Source organism: Chrysemys picta, chromosome 11, assembly GCF_011386835.1.
Source record: "Chrysemys picta bellii isolate R12L10 chromosome 11, ASM1138683v2, whole genome shotgun sequence".
NCBI classification, from domain to species: Eukaryota; Metazoa; Chordata; order Testudines; family Emydidae; genus Chrysemys; species Chrysemys picta.
The window spans coordinates 40754342-40774079 of record NC_088801.1 but is presented as its reverse complement, the minus strand read 5'-3'; the positions used below and the strand labels follow the sequence as shown (position 1 = coordinate 40774079).

Genomic DNA, 19738 nt, shown 5'->3' with positions numbered 1-19738 from the left:
CAGTAAAACTTACACAAAGTGTGATTAACACAAGCTGCCATGCAATCATATTACTGTAGCTCATGTGGAATCCCCATGACTGGAGGTTTTTGAGAATGGGATGTACAAACACCTGTCAGGGACAGTCCTCAGCTCTGTGGGCTGGACTTGATGACTTCTCAAGGTCTCTTCCAGCCCTGCATTTCTATGATTTCTATGTCTTTCCATCCCATATCCCTCTAATGTTCAACTGTCATCACCTGCCATGCTTAGTTTGTGAATTCTTTAAGGAGAGTTTCCCTGTTTTCCGTCACCTAGTGTTGCTTCAGAGCAAGGCGTGCAGGTTAGTGTCATTCATGTTTAGTTGTTTTCTCTCTGTGAAATATAATTGTTTCTCTTCAGCCATCAGTTTCTTAATTAGAAATTTTAATACCATTTGTTCAGTACTATTACAGAATAATAGACACCCCCGACATAAAATATTATTGTGTCAGCCTGTCCAGGTTCTCCAGAGTATTTTGCTAAAATGCTTGTTTCTTAACCTCATCTCATTTGCAGAACATAATATGAACGTTGCTTTTTTGAATCACGTGAGAGTAGTTAGAAAACAGCCCTAAATCTATATTTAGGATCCAACCCTGCCCTTAGCAAATGGGAGCAGAGGAGGGAGTGGCTCTGGCCATGTTTCTGGAGCTATCCTGTCAATGCAGGGCAGGATACTACAGGAGGGCCCGTGGAATAGGCCGGTGAATGTTGTTCTTTTGGAAAGGAGCAGTGTGCCCTCCCCATACTGCTGCCAGCAGCCATGATGGCTAGCTGGTTAGGAAGCCTAATTGCACCCTAGCTGACAGACCATGTCCCCTTAGGGCTGTGGTGCTCTGAGCCGGCATTTACTGCTTGCCTAACACATCCCCACATCACAGGGCAGGATTTGGCACTAAGATCACACCACTTAAAGAAATGATGTCCTGTGTGTCAAATATCTATCTGTACAAATGCTGGAATGCTTGGGAGACTCTGAACATTTATAACAAACTACAGCATTCCTTTTTCAAATTAAAGTCCATTGTTCTGCTCTAGAATCCATGAGAACTCATTACAGTATGCAAGTGTACTGCATTTTAATGGGAAGGAAAAAACCCAGTGATTTTTGTGATCTGGTGCTGCCGTTTGTCAGATGATTCTCTGCTTCTGAGAAGCACAGTTCACTTTCTGCCATCTCTTGTGAGGGCAGCAATTTGTTCCTCATGTTGAGCAATGACCCTTTTTTGGAAGGGAAATTCTCAAAGAAAAAAAACCAGATTATTAAATTCTCATTGAACTAAAAAAAATCTGCTGGAGTCGTAAGTGGCTTGCTGGCACAGTTCAGAAGCAAGGAAGCCTGCAGTTGGTCAGTTCTACCCCGATCAGTAATGATCATGGCAAACAATGGGAATTGCTATAGAGAGGGCTTCTGGGACGTATGGATAATTAGACCAAAACCTCAATAAATTAAAAAAAAAAAGATTTCTTGGACATTTTTATATGAAAGCGCAGGTGTTACACTCTGTAGTGAGTTTCAGAGCAAGTCAGTGAGATTTTTTTTTTTTAAAATACTCTCTGGATCAAATGGCTCAGTTGTGAAAAAGAATGGAAAGAAGTAAAAACAAATCTTTATGAATAACATACTAGTGCTGGGCTCAAGCTGCAAAATTCAGATCTGGTCCAGGCTTTTGAACACCGCAAAGTTACGTTGTGTTTGGATCCAGGTTTTTGATTCAGGCGCCCCTGACATGTAAATCCCTTACACTCATTTAATGTTAAGTGTTTGTATTTTTCTTTAAACGGAAACTATTAATCCTAATTTTATTTTTAATTTTGTAATAAAATACTAAAAGTTTATTCATATAGGTCCTGATCCAAAGACAGTGGATGTCTTCTATTGACTTCAATGAGCTGTGGCATAGGCCCTAATCATTAGCATTTCCGTATTATATTTTTGAAACAGCTATTGGGGGAAGAGTGGTCTGCTGGTTAGTGCAAGGACTAGGTGTCAGGATTCCTGAGTTATAGTCACAACTCTTTGCCTCTGAGGTGCTTCTGTTTATCGATCTAGAAAGTAGTTACAATTACCTCATGGTGATGTAAATGTTTAATATTTGTAAAGACGTCTTTGATGTCTCAATAAAAGGAGCGAGAGAACTGGAAATTTATTATTTATTATTTAATTTAAATTAATAATAATTTCAAAAAATCTGTGAACTTTAACAAAGCCTCTGACCTGTTTTCTTTACTGTAGACTTTATGCTTTTTATTGGATTGCCTTCTGATACCAGAATACTCCCCAGACTCTCCTTGTGAACTCTATGAAATACATTTTGCATTTGCAAGCATCCAGGCTTTCAGTGGAGCTCTCTTCCAGGATCAGGTGAGTGACTGAAGCCAAAGGAGGATACAATATTTCTGTAATTGTTCCATTCTTGAAATCCTTGCAGGTTCTTCACGTCACATGCACATTTCATTACTCAGGACTGCAAGCTACAAAGACATGGTTTCAGTCTGGTTACAAGGGACATATTATTTAAATAATAAGTGCCGGAGACTGAATCTCTTGTGTACATCTTAACAATGAAATAAATGGTGTCTATTTGCTATGTTTGTTTCATTTAGCCAGCATTACAATAAATATTAAACCTACATTATACATTGAAAAGTAACTTTAATCTGATAATAGCTCCCTTTTCCCATCTGCATGTCCTCTCCAATGGGCACACCATCCTACCTAGACCTTTCAATTCTCCCCACAGCTCAGTGCCCACTTTGCTGAGTGCCAGCAGTGATCACATGTTTTGTGGTGTTTAGACCTGACCACTGAGAACTGGCCTGAACTGACCAACTCATTTCTCATGCCATAGACTAGTGGTCCCCAACACGGTGCCTGTGGGCGCCATGGCGCCCGTCGAGGCATTTATGTGTGCCCGCCTAGTGCCCAGCAGGGGAGAGAAGGTGTGGCCCCGCGCCTGCTGGGGACAGAGAACTCCGGGGCTGCTTGAGGCAACAAAAAGCCGGGAGCCGGCCCTGGCCAGAGCCCTGACGCTGGAGAGCCAGAGCATCATCCCCTGGAGCCGAGTCCAGGCTGTGGCGGCGAGAGGGGCTCCCGGAGTGTGTGAGGAGCCAGGGAGGGAGGGAAGTGGGGCCTGGGATGCAGGGAGGGAGGAGGGGTCCTGCTGCCGCTACCGCCACTGCTGCTGCTCTGAGTCTCCCCAGGGCGGCGCGGTGTTTCCCCGCCCGATTGGGCTGTGCAGGGCGCCGCTGGGCAGGGGGTGCGGATCCCGGCTCGCATGCTGATGGGGCGAGTGGCTGGGCAACCCAAGCTGCCAAGGAGCTTGCCCCCTCCTGCCCCCGGACCCAGCCTGCCATGCACCTCCCCTGCCTCAGCCCCGCACTGCTTGCCCCGGGCCCCCACAGCGCCAGGGGGCGGGGAGAGGCAGAGCCTGGCTCCGAGCGGGGCAGCGGGGGATACTGCCCCGCCGGAGGACCCCCACGGCTCGGGCACCTGGGGGTCTGTGTCCGTCCTTTCGGCTCTGCCTGCACGGGGCTGGGGAAGCAGCTGTCAGCACCTGCCCCTCTCAGCCTTTGCACCCCCCATCCCGCTCACAGTCTCTTCACTTGTATCTCCCCCGATCGCTCCTTCGCCAAACCCCTTTCCCTTGTACTGTCCCTTCACCTGCACCTCTCCCCTTGTACCCTCCCCCAGCCTTCTCCTCCCACACCTCCCCCTTCCCCTGCATCTCTTCTCCCGCAACCCTCCTGATACCCCCTCTCCTCTTCCATCCTCCTCCGTGAGTAGATCACACCCCGCTTCTCTGCCAGTGTAGCACCCCCAAGCAGCACCACACCTGCTCTTCTGCCTGAACCCTCTTTACTAGATTGCCATCCCTTTCCGGGTACAAGGTTTGAGGGTTAGACCCTATGCCTTCCATGTGCATTCGTGTGCGGGTGGGGGAGGGTACGGTGGGGGGGAGGAGAGCCCAGGGCTTGGGGGGGAGCCAAACATTTTTTTGCTTGGGGCGGCAAAAAACCTTGAGCCAGCCCTGTCCCAGCAGGCGCGGGGCCCGCCTAGTGCCCAACAGGGGAGAGAAACCGGGGGCCCCGCGCCTGCTGGGGACAGAGTACTCCAGGGCTGCGGGCACCGGTGTTCTCTGTCCTCGCGGCTTCTCTCCGGCTTCTCTCTTCTCTCTGGATTCATATATTATGTAATATTAAATATGATGTTTTTCGTATTATTTAATGTACAAATACAAAATAAGCCTTGAAAAATTGTTGGCGCCCGCCACACACTTCTGAAAACATGAATGTGCTCCTGGCCACAAAAAGGTTGGGGACCACTGCCATAGACCAACCAATAGCTGTCAGGTGTTAACAGCTTTTAGTTACAACTAACTATCATTTTGGGGATATTTACTTCAGATTCCTCAGCAGGACTTTCAAATAACCAAAGGAGATATTATACCCATTTTGTTCAATGACTCTAGAGCATGCTGAGGCTAGATTTTGAGAGTTTAATAAGCGATATAAAATTTCATAGTTTATGTACCTTGGTATCAAGTCTTAGTTCTTTGATTTAAGGAACTTTTGTAATATGGGACACAATAGTGAGTGGAACTAAATTTGAACCAGCAACCAAGGAATGAAAGGGTTCACATGCAGGCACCAACCTGCTAAGCCATCCAATCTCCCTTTGTTTGTTTGTTTGCTATAATTCTCATGTAATTCTGCCCTTTGTGATTTTTGTTTGAAATGATAAATGACAAAATATTATGAAAAAAGCTATATTCTTGCAGAATTTCTACTATAGCTGAAAGCAGGCTGCACAGGAGACTTCAAAATAAAAAAAAGTCTGATCTCATGAGTGTTAGCCAATTTTCAGAGGATAGTGGTTCAGATGAGTTTTGGGGAAGTATTGGGAAAGCACTGGATGTGGAGATGAGCCCATGAACCATTTGAGATACCTCTCTCTATTGCTATTGTAGAGTAGAAATATATAAGGACTAGTCTTCCTTTGTTTTGGTTTTTTCAGCTAATTGATCATGTGGAGTTTAGCGGGTGGTGGATCAAAGAAATGAGAACAATAACATTTCCTTCCCAAGGGACAGTTTTTGATTACATCATTGACCCTGATACAAAGAAATTTTACTCTGTGGGCTGGAAAAGAATTCCAGACATTGAAATGGAACCAGATGTCCCTCTCCAGGTATGATCTGTAATTAAGTAATAAGAGAAACTGCATATATCTGGACAGTAGTTGTATGATTCTGGGTGGCTTGAAAGGCAGAAAGTTGAAGTTCAAGTGATATTAATCACCAAAGTAGCTCTGTAGTCACTAGAAATACAGTGCACATAGAGCTGTATTGCTATTATGAAACAGCATTTACAAGTGTACAGTTGTACAAGTGTTTAATGAGTTGTGAATGACACCACAGCCAGTCTGAATCTAACTTTCTAAAATCATATTAATACTTCATGTGTAGAAGGATCCTATTGAGCTTTTGCTCAGTTAGCACTGAAATGCAGCAGCCATTCGGCATGATTAAAGGTAATTTCTCCATTGATTTTAGAGGAGTGGGAAATATGTAGTAGGCAATATATAGTTGTTCAAGCTAGAATTTGGACACTGAACACAAGTAGAACTAACTTCCCATGTGAAAAATGGCACCTTTTCAACACATTGTACTACAGCACTTTGCTGGAGCATTGGTTGGGTATCTTGGGGGGGGGGGGGGGGGGAATGTAATCCTCATCATCCCTTTCTGCAGCTCCTAGGTTTTTCTGAGTATCTTCCATCTAAGCACTTAATTGTCCTGACCCTCCTTAGTCTGATAGCTGACAACCTCAGAGCTCTAGATATGGCGTGGCATCAGAAAGGTAACACAAACACATGGAACAAATAGTATGTGGTGCATAGGCAACACAGATTAAGCTTTGTAATATAATTTCTTAGCACTTACTAGCTTTTTTTCCAGTTTCATGAGCCAGGTTGTCCCTGGCGCTTATATAGATGTGCAAGAGGGGAGTGCAGGGAGCCTTCCTAAGCACGCTTTTGTGTAAGGGCCAGGCGCAGTCACAGTCTCTGTGTTTGGAAGATTACAGGGACTATTTTCTCCCTACTCCCCCTCCTCCATTGACTCACTTTGCCTGCAAAAGGGGCAGGGAGAAGGCAAATCTATGGCACACATGCTGGGATGGCTGTCAGACATTGTCCCAACTACAATTTCCTCTTCCCTGCCGCATTCTCCTCTCCAAGGATACAGCCCACAACTGATGGCATGTGGGAGTTTGGGGGACTGTGATGGGTTGTCTATAGGGTTGCTAACCCTCCAGGATTGGCCTGGAGTCTCCAGGATTTAAAGATTAATCTTGAATTCAAGATTGTCATGCAATGAAAATCTCCAGGAATACCTCCAACCAAAATTGGCGACCCTAGTTGTTTACCCCACGAGGTGAACAAAGGAGTCTCAGAGCTCAATTAGCCCACTTTGCTGCATCTGGAGGGTGAATCAAGCTCGATTTGTTGTTAGACCCAGTTGAGCAGGAGCTGGGTCAACTTAATAAAAGAAGGCAGTGAAAGCTACAGAAGGACCCAACACAGAGAAAACCCAGGAAAGAGGAGGTAGGCAGTTCCCTTTGTCTGGGAAGGGTCTGAGGAAGGCAGACTGAAGAAAGCTACAGGGATGGAATTATTCCCTGTGTTGAGAGGCACAGAGAGGCAGTCCTGAGAGGTCAACATTCCTGAAGAGAAAGGAGGAGCTGGGAGGACCTAGGGAGAAACCAGAAGAGAGGCTGTGTTAAGCACAAGCTTCAAGGAAGCAGCACAAGGGGCTCAGAGGTAGAAAGTGGCCCAGGGAAATAGCAGCATGTTTGAAGGAACAGCCCTAGCTGCTCAATACAGGGTCCCTGGGCCAGAACCTAGAGCAGAGAGTGGGACAGTGTTCCCCATCCAGGCCCAAGGAAAGGTTCAAGCCTGATGTAGGGACTATTTAGGCTGAAGACTGAGCTTAAACTTTGGGCCAAGGGATAGCCCCAAAGGGACCAGAAACCGCTTTTGTATTAAGACTTTTTTGACTTTGAGTTGTATTTTTTTTACCTCAGAAGGCATGGAATTAAAACATTACCTGGCCAGAGGGCCAGGTCACTAGAAGAGGGGCCATTAGTGAGGGGTGCTAGACAAAGAGAGCCTGCTAGACTGTGCCCAGCCATAAGGGGGTGTGCTAGCAGTGAGTCTACTCTTCTTCAGGGACCATTTAGGTATGTCTATACCGCATTTTGGACTGATCTGGAGCGAACCTCCCAGCCTGGGTCTACCTACTTGGGATAGTGGGACTCATGGTAGCTCTTGAAAAAATAGCTCTATAGCTCAGGCTTTGAAGTTCCAGCTCAGACGGGACCTTTGGCTCTGAACTGCGCTGTCTCTCCCCCCTCGACTTCAGAGCTCGAGCCATGACTTCGAAACACTGTCTATACAGCTATTTTAGAGCGCTAGTATGAGCCCTGCTAGTACAATTCTGTCTACCCCTGTTGGGAGGCTCATTCTAAAATGCTGTGCCAGACCCAGGGTCCCAGAGCAACCTGAACCTAGGGTTACCATTCGTCCGGATTTCCCCGGACATGTCCTCCTTTTTGTGCTAAAAATAGCGTCCGGGGGGAATTTGTAAAGCACTCACAATGTCCGGGATTTCCCCCTCCCCCGGCAGAGCGAGCGGCTGGGAGGGCTGCAGGAAAGTCCCGGGCTGGACTCAGGAGCAGCTGCAGAGGAGCCGGATCCGCCCTGCATTCTGAGCCGGCAGCTCTCCCCTGCAGCCCGGTCCGGCAGCACTGTGCAGGGCCAGGGACCGGGTTTTGTTGTGCTGGGGAGCGCAGCCACGTGTCCGGCTCGGCTCGCACAGAGCCCAACACCCTGTTCTGAGCAGCAGGGTAAGGGGGCCAGGGGGCAGGAGAAGGGGCAGGGAGGTTCTGGAGGGGGCAGTCAAGAAATGGGGGGGGGCTTTTTGGGGGGAGTGGAGAAAGTTTTGGGCAGTCAGGGTACAGGTAGGGGGTAGGATCCTGCGGGGGGCAGTTAGGGTGGGGGGGTCTCAGGAGGGGGCAGTTAGGGGACAAGGAACAGGGATGCTTAGGTAGGGGGTGGGGTTCTGGAGGGCAGTTAGGAGCAGGGGTCCCAGGAGGGGGCAGTCAGGGGACAAGGAGCGGGGGGGTGGGGGGCTGGGAGTTCTGGGGGGGGGCTGTCGGGGCAGGAGTGGGGAGAGGGATCAGAGCAGTCAGGGGACAGGGAGCAGAGGGGTTTAGATGGGTTGCGAGTTCTGGGGGGGGCTGTCAGGGGGCAGGAGTGGGGAGAGGGATCGGAGCAGTCAGGGGACAGGGAGCAGAGGGGTTTAGATGGGTTGGGAGTTCTGGGGGGGGCTGTCAGGGGGCAGGAGTGCGGAGAGGGATCGGAGCAGTCAGGGGACAGGGAGCAGAGGGGTTTAGATGGGTTGGGAGTTCTGGGGGGGGCTGTCAGGGGGCAGGAGTGGGGAGAGGGATCGGAGCAGTCAGGGGACAGGGAGCAGAGGGGTTTAGATGGGTTGGGAGTTCTGGGGGGGGCTGTCAGGGGGCAGGAGTGCGGAGAGGGATCGGAGCAGTCGGGACAGGGAGCAGAGGGGTTTAGATGGGTTGGGAGTTCTGGGGGGGGCTGTCAGGGGGCAGGAGTGGGGAGAGGGATCGGAGCAGTCAGGGGACAGGGAGCAGAGGGGTTTAGATGGGTTGGGAGTTCTGGGGGGGCTGTCAGGGGGCAGGAGTGCGGAGAGGGATCGGAGCAGTCAGGGGACAGGGAGCAGAGGGGTTTAGATGGGTTGCGAGTTCTGGGGGGGGCTGTGAGGGGGCAGGAGTGGGGAGAGGGATCGGAGCAGTCAGGGGACAGGGAGCAGAGGGGTTTAGATGGGTTGCGAGTTCTGGGGGGGCTGTCAGGGGGCAGGAGTGCGGAGAGGGATCGGAGCAGTCTGGACAGGGAGCAGAGGGGTTTAGATGGGTTGGGAGTTCTGGGGGGGAGCTGTCAGGGGGCAGGAGTGGGGAGAGGGATCGGAGCAGTCAGGGGACAGGGAGCAGAGGGGTTTAGATGGGTTGCGAGTTCTGGGGGGGGCTGTCAGGGGGCAGGAGTGCGGAGAGGGATCGGAGCAGTCGGGACAGGGAGCAGAGGGGTTTAGATGGGTTGGGAGTTCTGGGGGGGGGCTGTCAGGGGGCAGGAGTGCGGAGAGGGATCGGAGCAGTCAGGGGACAGGGAGCAGAGGGGTTTAGATGGGTTGGGAGTTCTGGGGGGGGCTGTCAGGGGGCAGGAGTGGGGAGAGGGATCGGAGCAGTCAGGGGACAGGGAGCAGAGGGGTTTAGATGGGTTGGGAGTTCTGGGGGGGCTGTCAGGGGGTGGGGAGTGGTTGGATGGGGCGTGGGAGTCCCAGGGGTCTGTCTGGGGGTGGGGGTGTGGATAAGGGTTGGGGCAGTCAGGGGACAAGAGGCAGGGAGGCTTAGATAGGGAGTGGAGTCCTGGGGGGCAGTTAGGGGCAGGAGTCCCAGGAGGGGGCAGTCAGGGGACAAGGAACGGGGGGAGGGTTGGGGGTTCTGGGGGGGCGGGAAGTGGGAGGGGCAGGGGCAGGGCTAGGGCGGGGCTCCTCCCGTCCTCTTTTTTGCTTGCTGAAATATGGTAACCCTACCTGAACCTGAATGTCTACACTGCAGTTAAACAGCCCCATGAGCCCGAGTCCTGTGAGTCGGAATCAGCTGGCATGGGATGGCTGTGGGTTTTTAATTGCAATGTAGACATACCCATTAACTCCCCATCACAGGGCCTGATCTTACAAACCCCTAACTTAATAATCTTTCCTCATATCATAAGTCCCTTTGGTTACTTTTACGAAAGATTATTGATATGATTAAGTGTTGGCAGGATAGGACATTATATGCCACTTCTCAACAGGTGTTCAGAGATGGGGATAGAGCCTTTCGTGTTCTCAGCAATCCTGGGCTGAAACTGTTGCCAGGAATTGGCTCCTTTCCATGCTGCCTTTTGCAGCGTGGCAGCATCAGCATGCTCTCCCTACCTGCTCCTCTCCTCGAACCACACACGCCTCTGAGAGGAGTGGGGAGGGGATCATGCTGCAGTCACCACCAGTAGGAGAAAGGAACTGGCTGCTGGCAGAGATCCCATATATGACCTTGGTAAAATGCTCAAAGTGACAAAAGAAATGGACAGATATAAACTAGATATATTAGGCCTATGTGAAATGAGATGAGTAACATCAGCACAAATAACTTGGTCAGCTGGACACATCCTGCTATATTCTGGGGTACTGAATGCCAGTGATGTACACAGAGGTGGCGTGGGTTTGACAGTTTCAAGAAAGGCAGCCAAAAGCCAGAGAGAATGGGCACCAGTTTTGAAACAATTATAACAGTATGATTTACATCAGAGTTCCAGAAAGTTTCCATCATTCAGTGTCATGCTCCATCAAATCAAACTAGCCAAGAGGATGGGTGGCTACACAACGTAATAGACAAGGTCCTGAAAAGAGAGGTCCTCCTGGTAATTAGAGATAAGATTGCTGAAGTATGGAGCAAGACAGGGAAGTAATTATGGGGAAACAAGGTCTTGGTGAAATAGATTAAAATGATTAAATGTTTGCTGATAAAATAACTTGGAGGTCACCAGAACAGGGAACAAAACTGACCACATTTCAATTCCATACAAATGGAGAAGAACTGTAGAAGATGATACGTAGCAGGAAGAGAACACATGTTGGAACAGACCACACACTAATGGTAACTAAATTGAGGGGAAAAAAAAAAAAAAAGATCTGAACGACAAAGATGCTCACGTTATAACATCACCATGCTAAAACAGATGACAACACAACAAGAGTTTAGAATTGCACTAGCAAATAGATACCAGGTGCTTGAAGATGATGGAACAGTAGAAAGGTAATGGAAACCTGTATAGGAAATTTTCATTAGCACTTGTGGTGAAGTGCTGTGATTCAGGAAGAAACAGCACAACAACTGTGATCTGAGGATATATGGCAGAAAATACAAAAAGACTCAGAAATTAAGTGTATACTAAATCAAGCAAGAACACAGACAGAGTGACTTCTAGAGGAATATGCTGAAAAGAACAAAGAGGCCAAAAAGAATGTTAGAAAAGAGAAATGAGACTTTTAGACAAAATGGAAACAGATGGACAGATTGCTGCAGCACAAAATGACACAAACATCATTAGACAGTTGTCAGGACAAAAAACAAATACCAACCAAGCAGTTCAAGACAATGAGGGCAATTTAACAATGAAGACATCAGAACAACTAAATATATGGACGTGGTACAATAATCAACTACTGAATGGCGAGCCAGTGGTCAATCCCCCAGATACAGAAGAAGGAGAAGATGTGGACATTGAACTAGGGTCCAACAGCAGAATAGAAGCAGAAAGGACAGTCAATTGGTTAAAAAATGGAAAGGCACAAGGTCCGGATAACATTCCAATGGAGGTTCTTAGGGCAGACTTAAAGAATATAGTAGACATTTTGCTAAGCCTCTCACAAAAGATATGTGAAGAAGAAAAAATAGCAAACGAGTGGGAAAATTGTAGTGAAGATGTCAAAGAAAGACATCAGTCAGCATAAAAACTGGACAGTCATTCAATTGCTGTCTATTCCAAGTAAGGTATTTACACACATTGTTCTAGACAGAATAAAGAAAGCAGTAGATTAAAGGTTAGGACAAGAACAGGCAGAGTTCAGACTGGAGAAATCATGTATTGATCAAATAGTAACCTTACATAACATCACAGAACTATTGATTGAATGGCAGTCACCACTTTATATTATTTTTATAGAGTTCCAAAATGCTTTTGATACAATGGATAGAACAATTTTATGGAAGTTGCTGTGCCTCTATGCATCCCTTAGAAATTTGTGACTGTCATTCAGACTTTCTATGAAAATATGACATGCCATTTAATACATAACAATGAACTGATCAAGCCATTCAAAGTTATTACAGGTGACAACAACTAAGGGACACACAATGGACTTTGACACAGAAGTTACAGGATTTGACTTTGCACATGGTATCAGCTTGCTATTCCATACCTGTAGAGACATGCAAACCAAAACAAATGATCTCCAGGCTTATGCACAATTAATAGGGTTGAAATCAACACAGAAAATGAAAGCCATGAGAATCAGTGCACAACACAAAATACCAGTAACATTTTCTGGGACTGACATAGAAGATGTCTGATGTTTTACATATCTTGGAAGCATTGGAAGTACAACAGGTGGAACAGACTCAGACATTAAAGCCGGACATGCCTTTGCTACTCTAAATCCAATTTGGAGAAACAGAAATTGTGTTCTTCAAACTGAACTTTGAATATATGACACCATTGTAAAGTTGGTTGTACTATATGGCACTGATAGGACAAGACATTATGGAACAAAAATGGAGATGGCTAGGACATACATGGAGAAAAGGCCTGAATGATGTAAGACAGGCATTGGACTGGAACCCCCCAGGGCAAGAGGCAATGAGGTAGGCCAAGGATAACGTGGAGATGCACAATAGAAGCAGAATTGAAAGCTACCAGAATGACAATGGAAGAAGCCAAGTCTGCAGTAGGAGACTGGTGAAGATGGAAGGCAGTGGTGAACACTCTTATGTTCCTCATGGAATAGGGAGGTATGAAAGCGAGAGAGAGTGAGAATGAACATAAGCAGGTACAGTTCTGCTGAATTCAATAGAGTTATACCAGGGCTGAAGTTGAGCCCCAGTGTTTGTTTAGTCACTTTGATTTAGGAATCTTTCCATTATTGACTTGTCTGCAAAAATTATGTGTTTGGCATCTACCTGGAGGGTTGTGGTTTTGTGGTTTTGTTTTTTCTCTCTCTCATTCTAAAATTTGGCTAAAAGAAACCCCTCAAGGTTGACAAGGACTGGGATTGACAGAGCTATGGCTCTTTGAAATCCCTGTTGTCCATTTAAATTTTAATGTTTCTATCATTTGTTCCTCAGTGTAAATTAACAGCCATGGCAGTGTGTTGGGTTTCTTTTCCGAAGTCAAGACTTTAAATTTAATTCAATAGCCTAGATTTACAGCTATTCTATATTTCACAAGGCAGAATCAATAATGTGACTGAAGTGAAGAAGATAAAAATTTATGGTATCTTGCAATTTAATGGTTGAAAAGATGCAATTGGAGAGATCATAAATTGTGAAGGAGTTTATGCTTCATTGCTCCTGATTCAGTGCTTGCTGTTAGAACTTGATTTGTGACTATTCACAAGGTGTGATTAATGGTGTGATCGATGCTTGCTTCAGTGCAGTAAAGCAGTTGTAATGCTCTTCATTAGAATAAATAAAATAAATTGACTGAAGCTTTATAAAAACTGTGTAACATTTAAAATCTAAAATGTCAATTTTTTTTCTTGTTACAATTTAGGTTTCTTCAGGCAGTTTCCACCTACATCACATCACTCATTGTCATTCTTTTTGGATATTATAGAAATCCATGTGGGTTCGGGTTAGCTTTATGCAGAGCTTACTGAGAAGGAAAAAAATAAAAAGTTGAATAGGACTGACTGGAGCCTAGGATATCTGGTGGCTGTGTTTTGCCATCCTGCAAATGTACATTTATCCTCCTTTGACACGTGAAAGTTTAAAGGAATCAAGGCAGAAAATGACCCTTCCGTATACAGCTTGACTAAAAACAATAAAAATTAATAGTTTTCATTGTTTTTAAATGGGGTGGATGTATGATCGGCACCGTAGCAGAGACAATGAAGATAAAGGAGCATATTTTGAGTAGTATTTCTTTGGTGTGAGAATGTTTGTTGCATAAGCCAGTGCTGTCTCTCACTATGCTCTAACACAGGCAGGGGGATGTGAGAGAACCTGAACAGCCATGAAAGGCAGTGGGATGGAATGATTTTGATATTGTCATTTGAAGAATGAGTTTCAGGAGATACAAACAAGGAATGGTGGTGAGAGGGCCGTAGGATGCCTTATAAATGTCACTTAAGCCCCCCTCAATATAGGATAATGTCAAAGTTTTAAAATGTCCAAACCTCAACATGTTGTGTAAAACCGGGGGAGGGAGGGAGGGAATCGTGCTGTGACATTTAGGGAAAATCTCATGTGGCTCAAACTGCTCTATCTGTTTCAGTCCTATTTGTGTTTTATCAGTCTTGTTGGGAGATTAATCTTGTAATTAGCAGGAGAGGCTCATGAGGTTTCCTCAGGCTTCCCTTGTTCTGCCATGCATGCATTTACTGATTTCAATCTGCAAAGAAAATGCCAAATGTAGAGATGCCATTTTTGAGCTGTTGTAGATATATAAAAAGTAGTGTTTCTACTGTGGCACATGCTAGTTAGTCTAGTTGTCATCTCAAATGTTCCAGCTATTCTGCCGTCTCAGGATAGTGCACTTTGTCTTTTTCACAAATGTGGCAGAAATTCAGGCGTTAACCACAGACCTCTCCTAAATCTAACCTTTGGTGAAATGTGACATCATTCAAATAGAGGAGTCTTTCCACTGAAGATGACCCCCTCAGACTATTATTTTAGGGTGAAATCCTAGTCAATGGGCTTTGGGTGGGTGACATACACTGGAAACAGCGTGCCTGGCCACCATCCCACCCCAAGCTGTGGAACACCTGCATAGCCGCTTGATAGCTGCAAACACGGCCACTTGGCAGCCCCGGGCGCGCAGTGGTGCCTGAAACTTGCAGTGCTCTCTGGCCGTGGTGCTTTGGTAGTGGATAGATGTAGCTGCTAAACCCATTGACTATGCCTCCATCTCCCCTGCCCATAGGCGCTGCTCGGGGAAAAAAAAGTGGGTGCTCAGCACCCACCGGCAGCCCCACAGATCAGCGCCTCCCCCTCCCCTGGGGCCCCCGCCAATCAGCTGCTTCCCTCCCTCACAGCACCTCCCACCCACCTCAATCAACTGTTCAGCAGCGTGCAGGAGGTGCTGGGGGGGGGGGGGGAGGGAAGAGGTGGGGTGGGGGTAGGGGCTTGGAGGAAGGGGTAGAGTGGGGACAGGGCCTGGGTTGGAGCAGGTCTATTATCCCCTCCCCCCCCCCCAGGATCTGAATAAGTTGGTGCCTATGCCCCTGACCTTCCATACTGCTGCAGAGAGTGGGGGGAGAGTGCTCCTGCATGGACTTTCCGGGCCTCAGACCATTGGCCCATTTTGAGCCTTCCATGCTCACATAACGTGGAGAGGGGCAGGAATTTCCCTTTAATGACTAGAAGTGTTTCCCCTGAATGTATTTGTCTCTGGCTATGGAGGCTGGCTATACGTGCAAGCTTTAGGAGAGGGAAATCGTATGGAAAGGTGTGTTCAGCTCATGCTGCGTTTGACCCAAAAGAGGGTTGACAATGCCTAGGATGAGGAGCCTCTACTGCCTGCATGGCAGGGAGTACACCAGTCCTCTGCAGCCTCTCATCTCTGTCCCTTTGTTAAGGAGAACTTCTGTACCGTCAGTGCTCTGAGCCTTTTCCTTTCCTATCGCTACAGGCATGGAGATGGTAATTGCAATAGGAAGGCATCTGTAACAAGCTGGCCTTCTCCGCAGCTCCCAAAGCACCCACTGTCACACCCAGAGTCTCTTTCCAGAGTTTATTTCCCAATATAGGCAAAACAACAGTTCCGCAACCCACCCTGGGATACAGCTCCTAGGGTTCCTTCCCCCTTTACCTTGTACAGGAACTTCCAGCTGCTCTCGCTTCTTGCAGCACCAGATCTTCATCTCCTCCAGGCAAAGGTGCCCTCTTTTAAACACAATTGGCATCAGCTGACCAGGGACAGGGAGAACTTGCCCTGCTCCCTCTTAGTGACAGCCTGTGACACCCTTCTCTTTAAGACCTTGCCCACCCCAAGGGGAAGCCTTACAGTCCACAACCTAGCCAGGGGACAGTCAATAGAGCCTCGTTTTTTTGGTTTTTTTTTTATGCGGGTCTTCGAGGTCTTTGCACGCAGAGTCACTAATTCTCCCTCAAGCTTATTAACTGTCAAGATCAGGTGGCCCCTTTTTTCCTGAGTCACCTGATGTTCTGCAGTCAGCTGTGCTTTCCGGATTGTCAGCAGCTGCTAGTTGTTTTGGCAGTCCCCCTAGTCCATAAAACAGGTGCTCCCTGAATCCCCTTCCACAAAAAGCACTGCTTTCACCCCTGGCCTTTTACCTGGGCCCTGTCTGGGCCCCCACTGCCTGCTGTTTGGTCTGCAGGCCTGTCTGGGCTTGCACTGCTTGCTGTTCATTCTGTGCCATGAGCTTTTGCTTCCTGGTACCCTTCTGCATCTGGAGAGTAGCCAAGTCCTCAGTCAAGCACTGCTGTTTCCCACACCGTGCGTCCACCCCAGACCATACTAATTCTTAGTCCAGTTTTATCATCGGATTGATGATCTGCTGAGAGGTGTTGACATCCTCTATTCTTGTTGATACTCTTTCAGCTGCTCTTATAAGCGTTAAAGAGTTCTGTGACATCTTATAGACTAACAGACGTATTGGAGCATAAGCTTTCGTGGGTGAATACTCACTTGGTCAGATGCATGTAGTGGACACACAATAGCAGATTTAAAGGTAGACATCCTGCAGCAAAAAAACTTCAGGACCAGACTTCAAAGAGAAACTGCTGAGCTTCAGTTCATTTGCAAATTTGACACCATCAGCTCAGGATTAAACAAAGACTGAATGGCTAGCCAACTACAAAAGCAGTTTCTCCTCCCTTGGTGTTCACACCTCAACTGCTAGAAGAGGGCCTCATCCTCCCTGATTGAACTAACCTCATTATCTCTAGACTGATTCTTGCCTGCATATTTATACCTGCCTCTGGAAATTTCCACTACATGCGTCTGACGAAATGGGTATTCACCCACAACAGCTTATGCTCCAATACTTCTGTTAGTCTATAAGGTGCCACAGAACTCTTTGTCGCTTTTTACAGCTCCAGTCTAACACGGCTACCCTTCAGATACTTATAAGCTTTGAAGATGACTGAGGACTTCCTCTCAGTCTGTCTCAAGTGGATGGGTGAGGTTCTGTGGCCTGCAACATGCAGGAGGTCAGACTAGATGATCATGATGGGCCCTTCTGGTCTTAAAGTCGATGAGTCTATAAGTCAAACTTCCAGCTCCCTCCACTCCTTTTCTGATCAACTGTTAGTTTTCTCTGTCTTTGGCCACTGATCTAGGTTCACAAGACCTTTCTTGTCTGCCAGCTCTTGCGCTACTTTCCTCTGCATCAGGGCTGGGAAACCCCACTAGTGTCTTCCTAAAATCACTAGTCATGGAAGATCCTTCACTACCCTGACACGTAGCCGATCTCTCCACCCAGGACCCCTGGCTCAACCTCTGTTGTGGGGGTAGAATCATGTCTCTCCATGTATACATGAGACATGTATGGGGGAGATGCTGATATAGCTTCTTTGCCAGCACCTCATTTTCCTGGACAAGGGTGTACCCACATCCTGAGCCCACTAGATCTTCTACAAACGCTCCTCCCCAGTCAGACTAGTACCATGTATGGCTGAGCCCCGGTGCCATTCAGAGTGACCGCAGGCTTCAAACCTGGCAGTAACAGCAACCCTGGTAATCACACTCCTTTATTGGTCATCCAAATATACCCAGGCCTGCTATATCTGAAGCACATCACTGGACTTCCCAGGCCCAGCTCCAGAAGCACTTCCCCCTGTTTGGGCTACTTCCCATTGATAGCTTCCCGGCAAATTCCAGATCGTGGTATCCCCTTGTTTGGTCTCCTGCAATGGAACATTCCTAGTGTGACATGCCATTCAGGCCACATGGTTCTTTCAAGCCTCAAAGGCTTCTGCCTGTTCAACTGCCTCTTCCACTGGGGCAGGTTAGAATCTCCTTACCCCACTCTGGGATCCCACTTGGTCCATCTTTTTCTCTATGGAGCTATCTCTGAGCATAATGCCAGGCAATGAAGTCTCATAATCTCTAAGCCGCTACCCATGGTTGTACTCCCTTGGGGAATGGTTCAGCCAAAAAGTGATGCCACTATATCTCCAGAGTCAATCCCAGTTTATCCAAGATGGCAGCCTTCACTACAGGATAGGAGCCTACCTGCTTGTCATTTGCTGCTCGGGAGGTTGCCTGTACCTTGCCTGTCAGAAATGGTGCTATGCAGGCTGCCCAAGTCAATTCTTCCTATCTGCTTCACTGGCCACTCACTCAAAAGTACAGAGGAAGGCCTCCAGGTCATCCTCTTGCCCCAGCTTCTCCAAGCCAGAGACCAGTCAGCCCAAACTACCTTCTCCAATACCAGTTTAATTTCCCAGAGTCCCTTGGTCCAGCCGCTTCTGCAACCACTCTTGTTGCTGGAAGTGAGCCTCCTGCCATTTCTGTGGAGTGGCAAATTGGACCTCTTGCTGTTTTCTGCAGGTGCTCCATCAATTGGAGGAGCACAGTTTGGATCTGTTGCTGCTGTTCCTACTGCCACTGTAGTACAACTGCCTGCTGCTGCTGTGTGGCTGTCTGCTGCCGCTGTGCCATTACCCACAGGATGTATCACATACCCCATCTTTACTGAGCACCCAAACTGGGGTGGGGTGCCAGTCAGTGCTCAGCGGCTTCAATTTCCCCTGGATTCTGGGGACTGATTGCCTACCCGCATTCTCTGCCACATTTTAACAAGCTGGCCTTCTCCCCAGCTCCCAAAGGAAGAGAATTTTCACTCATTCCATTTTACAGATGGGGAAACTGAGGCATGGAGAGGCTTACCCAATTCCATGCACCATCAGCTGCAGAGCCTGGTTTTTCTGACTCCTAGTCCTGTGCGTTGCTTATTGGGCTAAGCTACCTTTCTTGCCAGTGGTGAAAACCATGCCTTTTACACATGGTTTTATTAGCCATGCAAGTAGGGCTGGCCAGAAAACAAGAATTCCATTTTGTGAAAAATGTCCAGGTTTAAAAATTGGTTTTCATTCCAGTATGAAAGAAAAAACTAAAACATTTTGGTGAAAGAGAGAGGGAGAGGGGCCCACCTCAAAATAGCCGATCATCAAATGGTTAGGTTACTCACCTGGGATGTGGGAAGCCCAAGATCAAGACCCTGCTTTGCCTGATTCAAGTCTCTATCTCACGCAGTCCCTCCTGTTGGAGCTGTTCCGCTTTAAATAAATAATTAATATTAATTGGGTCTGACAGATTGACTGACCATATAGCCTGGTGCTTAGGGAACTCAACTGGGATGTGGGAGACAAGTTCCTGCTCTGAATCAGGTAGAGCAGGGACTTGGTCTGGGGTCTCAGGTGAATCCTCTAAATCAACAGGCCATTGGCTATTCTGTGGCTATTTTCTCTCTCTCTCCTTCTCATTCATATATATATTACATTCTGTAAATGAGAAAACTTCCCAGTGAAAGTTGTCTTTCTGCAAAAATTTTAGTTTTGATGAATTGGCATTTTCCAACAAAAAAAAAATGTAGTTGAAAAAATTCCCAATCTGTTCTACATACAAATATACTACAGTAAAACCTCAGAGTTACGAACACCAGAGTTACGAACTGACCAGTCAACCACACACCTCATTTGGAACTGGAAGTACACAATCAGGCAGCAGCAGAGAGCAAAATAAAAGAAAACTAACGCAAATACAGTACAGTTCTGTGTTAAGTGTAAACTATATAAAAAAAAAGGAAAACAATATTTTTCTTCTGCATAGTAAAGTTTCAAAGCTGTATTA

General features: G+C 47.2%; 1 pseudogene; it reads left to right on the top strand.

The window, feature by feature from the left end:
• The window catches only part of LOC101939189 (dynein axonemal heavy chain 11-like), a 197639-nt pseudogene that overhangs the window by 44419 nt on the left and 133482 nt on the right, over positions 1 to 19738 (top strand).